Source organism: Wasmannia auropunctata, unplaced genomic scaffold, assembly GCF_000956235.1.
Source record: "Wasmannia auropunctata unplaced genomic scaffold, wasmannia.A_1.0 LD334196.1, whole genome shotgun sequence".
Taxonomy (NCBI): Eukaryota; Metazoa; Arthropoda; class Insecta; order Hymenoptera; family Formicidae; genus Wasmannia; species Wasmannia auropunctata.
The window spans coordinates 817,916-831,531 of record NW_012028694.1 but is presented as its reverse complement, the minus strand read 5'-3'; the positions used below and the strand labels follow the sequence as shown (position 1 = coordinate 831,531).

Here is a 13,616-nt window from a genome sequence, read left to right as displayed (position 1 = left end):
ACTTTGAATTTACGCAAAGATTATATCAGAAGTAAAGAAGATACATGCCATTTTCATATATAATAACTGATTCGTGCTTCAGTTATCTCTTATCAACAGTATTTTGAAAAGCATTCAATTTTTAATAAATCATAAATAACAAGATTTAAATTCACATTAGATCAGGACAAACCTTTGACGTGTCAGCGGAAATGAGGGCACTAAAAAAATACATATGTACATATGGCATAAAAACCCAAGTAGGAATATGAACATGAACAAATATTAAAAGAAATATAATATGAATAAATATTCCAATGTGTGTGTGTGTGTGTGTGTGTGTGTGTTCAAAATATTATAATTACATTACATTTTTTTTACACAATTATGAATACCATTGTTATCATTATATTATTTTCAAGAGTAATGTAGCAAGAACAAAAATAAATCAGCATTTAAATATTGCGTAAACAAAAATGTGGAATTTATAAAATTAATGAGTGTATTCTTTTGGAAAGCCATTATTCTCTGCGAAAAGTAAGTACGATGCATAATGGAATCCTACTGATTTACATCTGGATTATATTAATAATTCAATAGATTTAGAGATGACAAATGAGTATGTATATATGTATATATATTACATATTTATATAATTCATTATAACATAAAAATCATGGCAAAAAACATAATTAAAAATAACTATAGTATCATTTTTGATAATAAAGCAAGGTCTCTTACAGTTTTCTCGCTCAATTAAGTTCATTTAAGCAAGGAATGCAATTGTAGATCCTTAATAGCGATACTAAAGTGAAATTATCTTGAACTTTCTAACATCTGTAATCAATCATGTTACTGCTCCTTATACAAAGAAAATAATTTAAACTAAGAATGAATAAAGGTCTCACATTATTTTAATTTAACGAATATTATTTAGCTATGATTTATTATGTATTTGATATAATTAATTCACTTAATTCACATATGAAAATTAGTTCTTTATGTTCTACTGTTTTTACATATAACTGATACAAATATGTTTAAATGCCTTTTATATTTTGCTCATATCCACATTTCTGATTTGCTAAAATTTTACCGTCGGATAACAAAGTGTAAATGTGACATTTATAAATACATGTATTTTAAGTATGTTAAAATATATCTTACAATTAGTGTAAATTAAATAAATATTCTTTACGATTAAAATTTCGGACTTGATATACGCTCTATTTTTGCAAATATTAAAACAAATAATGATATGAAAAGAACAGAAAATATAACTTTGAAGTACAAGTTGCAAACTCATGTTAGCGTGTTTTCACTTTAAACTACGAGCTAATATTTTGTGTATTATCTATCACGATTTATTGCGTCTCACGGAAAGTACTACATATACTCGATTTTCTTATAGGAATCAGCACCCGTTGATAATCTTAGTAACTCATCCGAGCAAAACCTTAATCCCTTCCTATAATCTAATTTTCGTCGAAGAAAACTCGATATTATTTTATCAAATAAATACTGAATTCTTCTACATTCTTCTTTAATAAAAGTTACTTCGATCGCATGACTAGTTCGAAGGAAAGACTTTTTCCGTTGAAAATGGACAGTCAATAAAAAGATTACTGTCGAAAACTATTATTGAGAAAAATTTGATGACATCTTTCTGCTTCTAGAGAATCTTCAATAGTACTTTTCAGCCCGCAGAAGAGACATTTCGTTTTTGCAAAAAAATTACATCTCATTTCAAATGATGACAGGTACTTTTACGTTTGTATGAATATTGAATTTAATTAATTGAAGCTCGTTTCTGGGATTTATTTCAACTATTCCTTCTTGGAGAAATACTTAATTCTCTCGGCAAACCGAGATGGTATAAGTATGAAAGATTCATAAAACTTTCAACGTTTGAAATATTTTTTCTTGTATTTTATGGTTATGACGATATTCGCAAGTAATCGAATATCTCGATTTAGTATCAAGGGACTATTTCAACTTCTAAACCTATAAACGGGCACATAAAATATGCACGAAAAATATATACTTCTTATTTTGAGTCATCATACCATATATCCATCAGAGCTCACAAAAAAGTTGGAAAAGATAGATCCGACCTTTCTTCTTTTAAAATAGCTTTTCCTATATTTCTTTTAATTCACTGCTGTCAAAGTCAATAAATTTTGATATCCGACTACCGCGCGCTTTAATGATATTTTTCAGTTTAAATTATGACGTAAATCTGTCAATAAATTAATTATAGGATATATAAGCACGTAAGATTCATAAAACTTTCAATGTTTGAAATTTTTTCATATATTTTATAGTTTCGGCGATAAATAATCTATTTAGCATCAGAGAATTATTTCAACTCCTAAATCTGTAAATGGATACATAAAATATGCACAGCAGCACCAGAATTGAGAGATTTCAACTCTTTCGACCTTTAATTGGATATAGGTACATCCGGCAAAGCAGGAAGATGAGCGCGTATTCTCTTTCTTCTTATTTCTGCTCCCATCACTTTCTGCTTCGGTACTTTCTCGTCTGTCATATTCTGGTCTGCACCTTTCTCGCTCCTTCTGTCCGCCTCTTTGCCGAAAGTTTCTCATGAGTAAGTTCGGGATATATCGTCGTAACTCTACCGGTCGACATGCAAGTCCGTGCCTCCTTTTGCGCGTTGGCTCGTTATTGGTGAAAGATATATACGTGTATCGACATTGTTCTCACTCGAGGACACGCGGCCATAGTCGTGGTAGAGAAACTAGTTACGAACTAGTCCTCCCTTTCGGCCCTGTCTTTACATCGAGATACAGGTACGCGCACTGACTCGTCCTTTCCTTGAATGCTACCAAATTCGATTGCAACTAAGTGCCAGTCGGCAATTGTGCTGATTCGTCCGTAATGTCTACGAACATCAAGCGGGACGTCTTCGATGTATTTGAACTTTGGCGACATGGATACTGTCGGGGATTAATAATAGATGTCTGAGTATGCTTGAAGGAACTTGTTTAAAATGGGGGAAAGAAATTTTTCGCGACAGAAAAACCTATTTTTATTGATGATCTAAAAAAATGCTACGAATATTTAATACAAATCAATATTGTTATTTTATTACGTCACTTATTTAAAAATTTATATTATAATAAATTGCAATATCGATCATTTTACGATATAAATGAGAAACAGATCTAAAAATATGCGCATCTTACGAATATCCATTAATCAATATTTTAACACTTTAAAGTATCCATGTGTAAATCTGAAGAATTTATAAACTCCGTCGGTTATTACTTGCAGATGTTGCCAAGAATATCAGAATGCAAATACTGTGCCCGGATATGTGAGATGAAACAAAATTAGATCAAGTATACTCATATAATTTTCATTAAATACGAGATGTACAATAAGTTATGTGATTCGTATTCATCTACACATGATAATCTTTCACGTGAATTCACGAAAATGTAATTGGTTCAAATATTAGCTTCAATTAATTTTCACTGCGACATGTACTTTCGACATAGACGCTTCTAGTTAAACAATATGTAAGAGCGTACGATTAAACATCAATTTCAAATAAATTTAATCTTTTAAGAATTTGTATTCGTATAGAAAAAGATATTTAGTTACACTTTCATAACAGGATATTTGATATTTATTCAACTAATACATATGCCATATACGTGTAAAAGATATTGCATATCGGATTTCGTATGTTGTAATTCTAATTGGTATACAAATTTCACAGTTGGCTTCTCGGAAACACGCGCAAATGGTAGAGCCAATAATGCAAACAGTGCGCGCGTATTTTAATTAGCACCTGTCAAGGAAAATTCCGTTCTGCCTATTACGCCAATATTTTATGCGTGCGAAAACTGTATGCAAATATCTCGAATCTCGTGGACTGAATATATTATAATTTATACCTAATACAAAAAAACAAATGTCGGCAAATAAAAATTAATATCATAGTAACATTGTAAATGTACTAAAATGTAATAAGATACTGGTGGCTTATATTTAATCGTGGACTTTATTTGTAATGACGAAGATATAAAAAATAATACATAATTCCTTAATATTGTATATTATCGAGAGAGAAGTGATATACTTAACTGGATTATTTCATTAAATTCTCGACTGCCTTTCATCTCTCGCATGTTGACCGCCGTCTACGATCAATAGAGATAAAACGTATAAAATTCTAATGACAATATTTCGCCAGTTTTCTACAATAGAGAACATTTTAACATATTAAGGCATGCAAGATAAATATTCTTTTCTTTTGCTAAAAAGACAATAATCAATAAATTAAATAATCTATTTAATCCAATCTTATGTAATTTTCATTTCCAGTAAATATACATGATAATCTGCTTATGTTAATCATTGCTTCATCCTTACGCAAGCCTTGCCAGTGCAAAATCTGTATACATTTCTGTAATAATCTGGCGCAGTATTACAAACATACGAGTACTATTGATTGCATTTGTGAAATTATTCCTTGACAGTTGTCGATTTTGAGACTGTTGAATTATAACGATGACCTCAAAAATGGTGGGACAGTTTTATAGCAATTGTGTTGCTTAAATTAAGAGAGTTTTTTTTAACATTCTATTTACAAAAGTTGATATTTTTTAAATTATTAAAATTATGTTGCATTTTATGTGCCAAAGAATAGTGATGTAAATTGTACATACAATTTCAACGAGATAAAATAAGAAAGCAAAGAAACTAAGTTGTATATGTACATATTTATATAAGAGATGCAATTCTATTATCTTTTTCAGCAGAATTATTACAATGAAAAGGCTAAGGTTAAAATGCATTTATACAGTCGGTCAATAACTCATTCGAGTTTATAATGTAGATTGCTAAAAATTCAGAGCGTTTTATCTTGCACGCTAAAAACTTTGTCATCTAAACAATTGGGCATCAATATGGATACTATGGTTTTTTACGAAAATATGGGTAGCACAGAGGCGTAATGAAGTGCGTCGTTTTATATTCCTTTTACACGCTAAATCGACACGGCAAGATCCATTTTCACGTTCGCGTGAGATAAATTTTTGATACAATATTATTGAGATAGAGAATAATATTAAATAAAATCTATCTTTTGTACATTTCTGGAAAAATCAAATCTTTTCTCAATTGTCAATCAAAAAATAAAATATATCTTTGAATAAAATTCTCTTTAATGTTAAAGAATTCAAAGTTACAAAAATTTATTTTTTCAATCTCATCACTGTCAACTTAAAGACTAGAGTGAGCTAATTAAGTGGAAAGTAATATTAAATTAGTGTCAATAACAAAACGTTAGATCGTAAAATTTCTCTCTCTCTCTCTCTCGCGGTCCATTATTACATCCTCGTACCTCAAAGTTTCCGACACGCACTCGAAACAAATCATCCGTTTCCGTTTACTACGGAATTTACTTCCGCAATTGCACCGCGATCGTCGTCGAACTTGACGATGCCTGTTTCATGGGTGCAATCGTGATCGATCTTTCGGTATAGTTCCGCAGATGCACCGAGGATTTCCCAACATACCTCTTCGTAGTCCCATGTAGACCGATCAGATCGCAGTCGATCGTGATACTCGTACCTATGTAACCGACCGATTGCGCTTTCCCGTGACACACACATAAGTCGTTCGCTCTAAGAATTTCGAACATCCTGCTGGGGATGCGGGATTCCTACTATGGTTCCGTCTCTCGATCCGTATGTGCCCTTTCACACGTATGATGTACACTGGATGTGTCTAATGTGCTATCGCGACATATGCCCTTCCAACCTCTCGTGCGGATAAAAGGTAGAAAATTGAAGCCCAATTTCGATAGACGCACCAACGAAGTACTCCACTGTCGAATGCAGGTAGAAATGCCATTAGACGGAAAACGGCTCTCTTCCGCCGTAGAAAGAAATTGTTGAGTGCATTTACGGCAAACGCCTTGTACTCGGCCGTCTTATCGCGTTTGAGTTCCATTTTGCCGAAATCGCGACCAAACGCGATCCAAATTACACGCGACGCTTCGCTCTTAAACCAGAAAACTTCGTCTCTACAATTTCATGTTTATAAAAAAAAAAGTATTGTTCAGCGCTACAATGGTTATTTTATAGCGGATATCCCGAAGGATTTTACTTGATCAAAGCGAATATTCGCAGTCGCGGTAATAAAGTATAGTATTGAAGTAATATATTCTGCGTGAAAATGTCACCTCCGCAATAACCCCTTAATGACTTCATAAAACGCAGCAGGGAGCGCACATTCAAAGCATCTGCTATTAACTCTGATTCTCGCGCTCTTTAAGTGCCGTAACTGCCGGGCGGATCAAGACCTTTTTGCGGACATTTTTCGCCTGCAGAAGCAGAGTAGCCGTGGTTAATTCGCCGTTAAATAGTAACGAGGAATAAAGAGAGGCCGCGGGACAATAGTCCGAGAGTTGTGCGGCATGCTTGCATTTCTCGAGGATAACGACAGCACGCGTGGCCCACTTTTCACCCTTCAAGGCAAAGCGCGTCGTCGCGACTACTTGTCATAGGGCAAGAGGATGTTCTTGAGAAGAGCGACGTTATACTTTTTCACGATACTGGCGACGATGCGCCCGTCGCGCGTCGGTCGACCAACACACCACCAACCTCATCCCACATGTTGCACACCCTTTCGCCGAGCGACGATGCAAGCAGAGTGCCTTTAACGAGAGGACCCCGCCCTTGTGACGTCACAGTAGAGGGCGCCCCTGTGTGCGTATTGCGTTCACACGCAGACACCTAAGCCGATACGTCTCCATGTACGCTTTAAGATATATCACTTTCACCCCTTTCATCTTTCATTATTTAATTATTTCAATCTTTCTCAATCTTCCGACCCTCTGCTCATTCGAATTGCATTATTATTCTTTACACTGCTATTTTACTGGGGTTAACGGAAATACGTTATCCGCACTCGAAATCTCCTACCATCATCTCAGCTGATTTTTAAATCGAACATTTCTATTTCTGATTTCTGTCTTGAAGAAATATTGAAAACATATCATCTGAGCTATCCTGTAGACAAAAATTTAACAAAATGTAAAAATCTCAGGATTTTGTAATCTCCCGTACCCTGTTAGATAAGAAGATAATGAAGATATATATCTTGCTGCAGACGTTGACTCGCTATTCATTCTCAATGTAATCTCTTCTTGTGGTAGCATTGCCTTCGTTTAATGTGACTCTTTTTTACCGTCTCCACGCCAGGCGCGACATCGTGACCTTTTTAGTGCGGTTTTCCCCATTTTCCAGCCAAGACTCCGCGCCGAGATTCGATCCTCTTGCTTTGATCGTTGTTTATGCGATGCTTTAGCGTCCATTTACTCGCGTCAATTACGACGTTCTCGGCCGCGATACTCTTCATCTTTTCGCTTTATCCGGATTTACTTTCTGATCCCGATTACTTCCTCTCTATCAGCTCGCTCGCACGCGATCGCGCTAATGCTATTAATTTGTCCCACACTTTTGTCAATACGAAATCGTTTTCACTCCCATTTCGATTATGCTTTCTCCACTTTCTCATTCGCTAAAAATGATTTTCTCTTATGTCGATCGTTTGTTTGGATCGTTTCCGATTTTCGCTCGTTTTTGCATATATAGCGCTTCGATAAACCTTCGAGAAGCGCATTACGGATATTTATTTCTCTTCAGTTTCCTCTCGCTCGCTCATTTTAATATTCCGTCCATAAATCGCTCCGCTTCTTCTAACCCGCCCGTCTCGCATTATCCGCACCTCAACTTGGTTCAAAACGCTCCGTTTTTCTCTTTAGACTACGTCCTTGTCGAATTTTCGAGCGTGCAAGCGCGCCGAGGCTATAAATTCGCCCTCATCCCCTGCTTTCTCTCTTTCTCCCCTCCCCCCCTCCCTTCTCCAGCTGTATCTATCCATCTAACCATCTATCTATCTATCTATCTATCTATCTATCTATCTATATATCTCTTTTAGTTTCTTTCTTTGTTTCTCGTTTATCCGCACCGTCACACTCTGTGCTGATCGTTACGTTCTTATCCACTGCTGTCCCTTGATTCTCTTCGTCCTTAACTCTTACTGCTCCGTTATTCGGAGCTTTCTTTTTCTTTCTCTCTTTCTTATCGTCCCGGCGGATCTTCGAGTATGTGATCGTACTAACGCCATTTATTTGTCTTACTTTCTCTCCAGTGTGCCAGCTATTCTCCGTATGGTAGACCACCCTTCGCCACCCATTCGGTTCGCTTCAAAGTTTTCCTATACGTATATATACCACTCTGTCCACTTGCCTTCCACCTTCCCTCTCGCATACGTATCCTCCTTCTCTCGCTCCTTTCAGCAAGCTTCTTTATTCTTCTTCTTCATTGTTGGAACATCTCTCGCTCCTCTTCTCGCGCCTCTTTTTCCTCCCTCTTCCTCTTGCTTTCTCGCAATCTTTGCGTACGTATGCGCCAATCCTGCATGTGTGCGCGGCTCAACCGCGCAGGGCGGTCGAGATGGCAGGATCGTGCAAGTAGGGACAGGGGTGTATCGACCCCTGCCAGATTCGCGATTCTTTTTGCGACAGAGAGGGCGAGAATGTAAGCGAGAGGGATAAAAGGGAAAAGGAGCAAAAGCAAGAGAGAACAAGCGGGAAACAGTCAGAAAGAGAGGGTGAAAGACGGAGATAGATCGCCCGCTGTGGGTCGAAGTGTGACCGGGTGACTGTGGTAGGGATAGCAATGACGTCATGGATGTGCGAAAGAAAGGGTACGGGGCACAGAGAGAGGGGTAGAACAGAACTTCACCGACTAGGCCGACGCACACATCGTTATAGCGTACAGACTCGTACAGAGAATACACACGATGTGCAAGTGTGCACGTCCGCTCGGCACCGCGATTCTCGATCGTGAGCATCGATTTTACATCATCGTTGCGCGCGTCGTGACGCACGATGCCGAAATACGAAGATATCGAATTTGTCGAGGAACATATATCGGCCTCCTGGGAAATTGTTGAACGTCCGCGAACGAACTGCGTTTATCATTTAGCCGCACAAATTTATAAGATATGACTGTGTCAGGACGATCATGTACTTGTAATTCGATTTGAACTATAAAATGCTCTTTGATTAACGAAACGTAAATGTAATGATGAAATCACCGAATTACAATGCTCAATAATATTTTGTTAGCAGCTCTGCTTTCAAAAATCAGTCATATCACGGAAATTATCCATTATAATTATTTATCGCGCAATTATATCTTTGCAAATTACTTTGCGGATAAACTTATAAATTTTTAATACTTCGTAGATGAAGTTTTGAACCTCTTCAGAGTTATCTTGAAACTCCAAGAAATAATTAATAAAGCTTCAACATTATTGTGGGAATTATATATCAAACTGACATAGTAATGTAAACACTCAGTAATGCAAGCTTACTGTTGCTAATATAATGTGGCGAATTTTCAACATATATACTACATCTTACCTTATAATTAAATTATACTATATACATTTCGGAGTAGAAAGTTAAATTTAAACTATCTTCGTATCGAAACTTAGAAGTCGGTTATCATAATAACGACAAAACATCAATATTGCTGTTTTCTCTTCATAATGATTACTTTGAATGATACATCGATGTGAGCAACAATTTACAATATATAATAATTTTAAGGAATGTTCATTTTATGAAACGTGTAATCAGAAATATGTACAAATATTTGCAAAAGAATATTTATGTATTTCTGCAAAAAGCGCAAATTTTCATAAAATTATCATTTATATTGTGACAAACATAGAGTTTGCATAATAAATACGAGAATACAATGGTAAACTCTTACATCAAATACTGATATTAATGATAACTAATACAATGAATGCGACCCAAGCTTTTCCTATGATTTATGAAAGCACATTTGTGAACTCTGTATAGATCTTACGGAATCCATTATAAAAGATGCATTTTCCTGATTGTGTTTCATTGCATATGCACGGATATATACACACGACAGAGGGGTGCTATTAACAGACGTAGGAACAGTAGCATTAGCAGTCCGCGAAACAGTGCGTGACTGTACGTAGCTATTTTGAGCTTCGCTCAGAAGCTAAAGTTCAACACAGCGGATGAAGTTCGATAGAACAACGCGTGGCAAACACCGCGATGCATTATGTATGCCGCGACATAAACTGCTACGCTCTGTATTCTCTTAAAAACTCAACGATTAATCCTATGGAAGATTAAAATCACAAAATAAATATTGTTATAATATTCTTATTAAAAAAATATGTTTTTCATATTATTACCATAAATTTTATCATTTTTTCTGTTATTTGTTTCAATGTAAATTTTTTTATTTCATATTCTATAATTAGTTTTACAAAAAGTAACCAGTATAAAATTTATAACCAGTTCAATATATAAATAAATATATATATATTGTGTATATATATATATATATATATATAGACATAAGTGTTCTGGGTCATATTTGTATAAGGGATAAATTTTATTGCCAAGAATGAAAATTGTATGTAATATATTTGTACATAAAAATGATTTGTGTGTGTGCATACATACACCATCTTATTTTATTGTCAAATTCTTCTATCGATCATTTTGATTCATTCATCGTAGATAATTTTAAATAAAATATTTGGATTCTAACAATCCTATTGTAGTAAAAAGAAGCCATACAAATAAAGTAATAATTGTAAATAAAACAATTATTTCAAGATAGACTGTTAAAAAATTCCATAAAAAGTTTTAGCAGAATTCTTTTCATTAAATCCAATTAGAAAACGCGGTTTCAGTGTAGGTTTAATACATCCGACGATTCACTTTTGATCTCTATCAGATAGAGCATCAGATATATTTAGCGTGATCTTCAATGGAATCTCTTATAGTAACGGTCATATACTTTCCATCAAAATAAAATAATTTATGGACAAAGTAGATATGTCTTTCCTTTTGAATTTATCGCCCATTAAATATAATAATGCATTTAAGAAAAACTCTTCTAGGGAAACGCTAGATGTAAGCATGTATTTGCGTTTTTTATTTTCGCATATATTTAAGTGTACCTTACATCCATTTATCACATAATTTTAACGATTATTATATCGCAAATAAAATCATTCTTAAAACGGAATTCAATGAATTAATCTTTTGCCGATATATCTACGTGAGGACCTGGTACGCGAAATATTCATTAAAGATATTCTCACGAAATCTCTATGCTCGTTATCAAAGGGATCGATATATGTATTCCAGCAAATTGCTTAAATTCATGCGATACTACAACCTTTCACTGAACAATCCTAGTGATGAATACCATGCGATACCTGCATAGCTATGTTCCTATAGGCATCATAAATCGTGATACATCGCACACAGCGGTACTATGCCTGCGCGGTCAAGCGTGCCCCCAAATGACTATTCTCACGGGGAAATAACCACGATCGAAGTAATTTGATACGATTTAATAGTAGCTCCTGTTACCGTTAAATTTCGTTGTTTAAACGAATTATTGTCAAATCTAATAATGGAGTATCCTGATAGATCGTCAATTGCGCAGAATTGATTCCGTGTTGCATCTGTATTACTCAATTTGCCTTTTAACTGCACAATTCGGAATGGTACATATGGACATGTTCAGTGTGAGCTTATTACAAGAGTATCTATTATTTACAAACGTAAATGTTCTTTAAAATTAAAGTTGAATAATCTTCTTCAATATTTTCAGAACGCGCATGAGATTATTTGGCAATAATAAAAATAAATTAATATTTCATAAGTAGCAAAAATAGATCATAATAAGAATAATAAGAATTCAATCATTTAGATATATAACTATAAAACTGATGAATCGCTTTAGTTTTAACATATGCAATATGCTCAAGATCTAAATGAGCACAAGATAATTTTCACTTGATACGCGTCAAATGCAAGTTAGTATCACATGTTAAACACTGTTAATTGCGTTTTAAATGAAGAAACAATAAATTGATGGTATCATCCAAGCAAGGAACGCAGCAGTGTACGACAGGAAGGACAATGGCTCATCCACTATCCACAACACGTGACTAGATAGGATTTATAAGGTTGTAAATTATGTCCGTAACAGAACAGCAGTCGATATACCTCTAGTAACATGCACGACTGGACGCTGACATGAGTTGCTTCACAAACAATGCTCGTTATAGTAGAATGGAAAATAATTACAGTGTAATCTTATTTTCACGTAATTAAAATATCACATCATCAGAAATAGAGTTTTCATGCTAAAATCATTTCAAATTCCATTAAAAAAAATATAATTACATGATTTAAAAAAATAGATATATATATATGTATAAAATACTTGTATAATATTATTAAAAAATCTAATTTTTCAATAATTTAAATTAGAAACTAAGATAACTCAGTTATCAAACTATCGAAGATTGAGATATGGTGACTGAAATACATAGAGTTAGCTTGTCAAATTTTTGCCGAGAAAGAATTTTAATACGAGATGACAAAAGTGGGTTACAGGTTTGGGATTTCTGCATGTGCTCTCCGTTTAGCATATACATAATCGCGCGTATTGTCAACAGAGGGCTGTCGTTGCCACCAGTGCGACGTGTCGCAACGTCAGGCACGAATGCTCATGGATACGCTCTACCGGTCGCAAACCGCTTCGAAATATAAGCACGGAATATACCTCAGGAAGTCATCTTCACTCCCTATTCGGAGCATGAGAAATCACAAATGACAATTACAGATGACACCCACGAAACCAACAAATTTAACTTAAAGCGCAACCAACAGTATAAATTGCCGGAAGTCTCAATTAACTTTTAGGTCGAGCAACGTAGAATGATGTCCTACATATTTTAAAGAATATTTAATGAATTTATAAAATCCAATAAAATATAATAGATGACATAAATTTTTAAAATTGTTAAATTACAATTAAAATTACAATTCAATAAATGCGAAAAATGGGTTGCTGCAAACAATTAAAATCATGTACAATCGTAGATTGTATAAAGCGTAAATATAAATATAAATATAAATTTTTAATCGACTATAATAAAAACATCATTGGACACAAATATACAGTAATGACGGGATACATATATATAATACATTTTATACTCAAAGAAGAGATAAATCTAAATATTTTAAATTACAAAATTGTTGAAAATGCCCAATAGCGTGACGTGATTAAGATAATATTAAATTGTTGTATCCTCTCTCTCTCTCTCTCTCTCTCTCTCTCTCTCTCTCTCTCGATTGTCTAATTGATATTTTTTTAGGTACAAAATGTACAACACAACTTACACAACGCAGCTACAAGGAACAGATCTAGGATGTCAATATCGACGAAATGAATCGGTACCGCGAACCGGCTGAGTGGAGATAACCCCGGACACGTATATACAATAAATTGATAATTAATTTGTGTAATTGATTCAATTTAAATTGCGTTATAACTATGCGCTGATCCGTAACGTCTAACAACATTTGTGTATTCACGCAAAGTGCACGTCGAGTGCCGTATATTATATATTAATTAAGTCTTAGATTATCGCTCACTTTTACAGTCCAAGTGCTTCCACGAAACAGAAAATCGCGAATTATTTTATCAATATAACATGTCATCTGT

At 34.6% G+C, this 13,616-nt stretch overlaps 1 protein-coding gene across 2 annotated transcripts in view; it reads left to right on the top strand.

Annotated features, from left to right (window-relative positions):
* Positions 1–13,616, top strand: part of LOC105459382 (sodium-coupled monocarboxylate transporter 1) — a 47,486-nt gene that overhangs the window by 266 nt on the left and 33,604 nt on the right. The gene's annotated exons all lie outside the window — the stretch shown is intronic.